This window comes from Acomys russatus, chromosome 8, assembly GCF_903995435.1.
Source record: "Acomys russatus chromosome 8, mAcoRus1.1, whole genome shotgun sequence".
In the NCBI taxonomy this organism is placed as follows: Eukaryota; Metazoa; Chordata; class Mammalia; order Rodentia; family Muridae; genus Acomys; species Acomys russatus.
This window is the reverse complement of record NC_067144.1, coordinates 5126410-5129319: the sequence shown is the minus strand read 5'-3', so window position 1 is coordinate 5129319 and position 2910 is coordinate 5126410. Positions and strand designations below refer to the sequence as shown.

General features: G+C 39.7%; 1 pseudogene; it reads left to right on the top strand.

The window, feature by feature from the left end:
* The first annotated feature begins 1065 nt into the window (after positions 1 to 1065).
* On the top strand, positions 1066 to 1535 carry LOC127193365 (60S ribosomal protein L29-like; annotated as a pseudogene).
* The last annotated feature ends 1375 nt before the right edge of the window (positions 1536 to 2910 follow it).

The following is a 2910-nucleotide window of genomic DNA, read 5'->3' as shown; positions in this document are numbered from 1 at the left end:
TTTGTCTATCTTGTTGATTTTCTCAAAGAACCAGCTCATGGTTTTGTTGATTCTTTGAATTGTTCTCTTTGTTTCTAATTTATTGATTTCAGCCCCGAGTTTGATTATTTCCAGACATCTTCTCCTCTTGGGTGATTCTGTTTCTTTTTTTCCTATGGCTGCCAGATGTGTCATTAAATTGCTTATATGAGATGTTTCCAATTTCTTTATAGAGGCACTTAGTGCTATGAATTTTCCTCTTAGCACTGCCTTCAATGTGTTCCATAAATTTGGATATGTTGTTTCATCATTTTCATTGAATTATAGGAAGTCCTTAATTTCTTCCCTGACCCAGTTGTCATTTTGTTACTTCTGTTGTTGTTGAAGTCCAGCTTTAGTCCATGGTGATCTGATAGGATACAAGGTATTATTTCAATCTTCTTGTACCTGTTGAGGCTTGCTTTGTGACCTACTATATGATCAATTTTGGAGAAGGTTCCATGAGGTGCTGAGAAGAAGGAATAATCTGTTGTTTTTGGGTAAAAAGTTCTGTATATATCTGTTAGATCCATTTGATTCATGACATCCGTTAGTGTCACTATTCATCAGTTTAGTTTCTGTTTCATTGACCTATCCTTTGGTGAAAGTGGGGTGTTGAAGTCGTGGTATAAGCTTTGTTAATATTTCTTTTATAAATGTGGGTGTCCTTCTATTGGGAGCATAGATGTTCAGAATTGTGCTGTCATCTTGGTTGACAGCTTGTTTTGGATCAGGAAAAATTTTCAGATTTAGCATTTTCTTTTATAGTTGTTTCAAGTTCTATGATTGTATTTTCTTTCTTTCTTTCTTTCTTTCTTTCTTTCTTTCTTTCTTTCTTTTTTTCTTTCTTTTTTTTCTCTTTGGTGAATACAGGCCCCTGAGAAATTTTAATCAAATTAATAGATAATATAGCAAGCACAATTGCAAGAAGTATTGCTGTTTATCTTTGGATTAATTTGTCTTTACAAATATGTTTCCTTAGTTAAGAATTTCAAAGAAGCTCTTCCAGTCCCAGGTGCTACAGAAGCTGTGGGTTACTGTGCAGACATGGCCAAGTCCAAAAACCACACCACACACAACCAGTCCCACAAATGGCACAGAAATAGTATCATGAAACCCCAGTCACAAAGATAGGAATCGCTTAAGAGGGTTGACCCCAATTCCTGAGTAACATGTGCTTTGCCAAGAAGGACAACAAGAAAGACCTGAAGAAAATGCAGGCATACAATGCAAAGGCAATGGGTGCACATGCAGAGTCCTTCAAGGCCCTTGTGAAGCCTAAGGCCACTAAGCACAAGATGCCAAAGGGCCCCAGCCACAAACTCAGCCAGCTTGCTTTCATCACTCATCCCACACTTGGGAAGAGGATTCAAAGCTACATGCCCAAGGGTCGTAGGCTCTGCCAACCAAAGCCCAAGTTTCAAACCAAGACAGAGGCCACAGCTCCAGCTAAGGCCCAGGCATCAGCCCCAGCTCAGGCTCCCAAAGGTGCCCAGGCTCCTGGGAAGGCCCCATAATGAAGGCTTCTGCCAATGTGAAGACAGATGGACTGTTGTGACACACCTACCTATACACTATTTACAGATGACCAGTATCCCATGCTGTTTTTACAGATAAACTCAAGGCAAGATCTGTTTTTTAAAAAAAGAATTTGAAAGAAAAATAAAACATATTCACATTTCTCCATATGCTCACCTTATCGCAACTGGAAGCCATTGTACACATTCTGTTTCATGCCCCTGAGCAGCAACAGATGCTCATGACAGTTAGCAAGCTTGACAGGCCTTTTTACACACAGAACACTTTTCAAATTCATTTACCGCATACACAAAGTCAAAGACAAAAGGAATTACTATGAAAGAAAGGAATTACTATGGTTACAAATCATTACACTCTCCCAGGATTAAAAAAAAAAAAAATCCTCTATCTTATTCAGGTCTTTATTGATGGTGGAATGAGAAGAATCCTAGATGATGGAGCACAGCTTCCAAACAAGCTATGAAAGATGAAAGCTCTCGAAAGGCATTAGTGTCAAGGGAAATTCTTCCACTGGGGAATCAAATGTAGTGTCCGCATTCATATTCAGCAGTGCAGATGTATTGCAAAATGTATGGCAATCAATCACCAACAGTGTTATATTCCAGACTCCTTTACTGTCCTTTGCAGCCTTTAGCGCATGGCTCATCTCTGGACCCTTGTAACTTCCTCCATGAATTTGACCTGTGTGCTTGTGAGAACTCCAGCACCTCACAGTGAAGCTGTCTTACAGCAGCTGAAAGTCATCTGGGCCAGAAACCTCTTCTAGCTTGAGGATAATGATTATATTTTCTAATCCCGAGATTCATTCCTCCATCTCTTGAATTTTGTTAGAGAAGCTTGCCTCTGTGTTGCCCGCTTTCTTCTCTGAGGTCTCACATTCCTGGCTTTATTCTGTCTGTGCTTTTGTCATTGTTTCTCTTTTCACCTTCAGATCTTGAACTGTTTTATTGATTTCCTTCATCGGATTGCTTGTCTTTTCCTGAACTTCTTTCAATGCCTCTCTATAGGCTTCTTTAATGTCTTCCACCTGTTTGGCCTCATCTTCCTGCATTTGTTTATGGATTTTATTCATTTCCTCCATTATCATCTTCATTACTAAGGATCTGAGGTCATTTTCTTGTGTTTCAATTTTGTTTGAGTTCCCAGGATGATTTCTTTGGGATAGCTGGGACCTGGAGATGCCATATTGTTTTTGTTTTTGTTGTTTGTGTTTTTACGCTGGCTTTTAGTCACTTTGCTGTCTCTCACATTGGAAAGTAGTTTCTTGTGTCCTTCACTGGATCAGGCAGGTAACCTGTTTTCAGTTCCAGGGGACTTTACGCCACACCCTGGGCTCCCCAGTAGGTCAGCAGA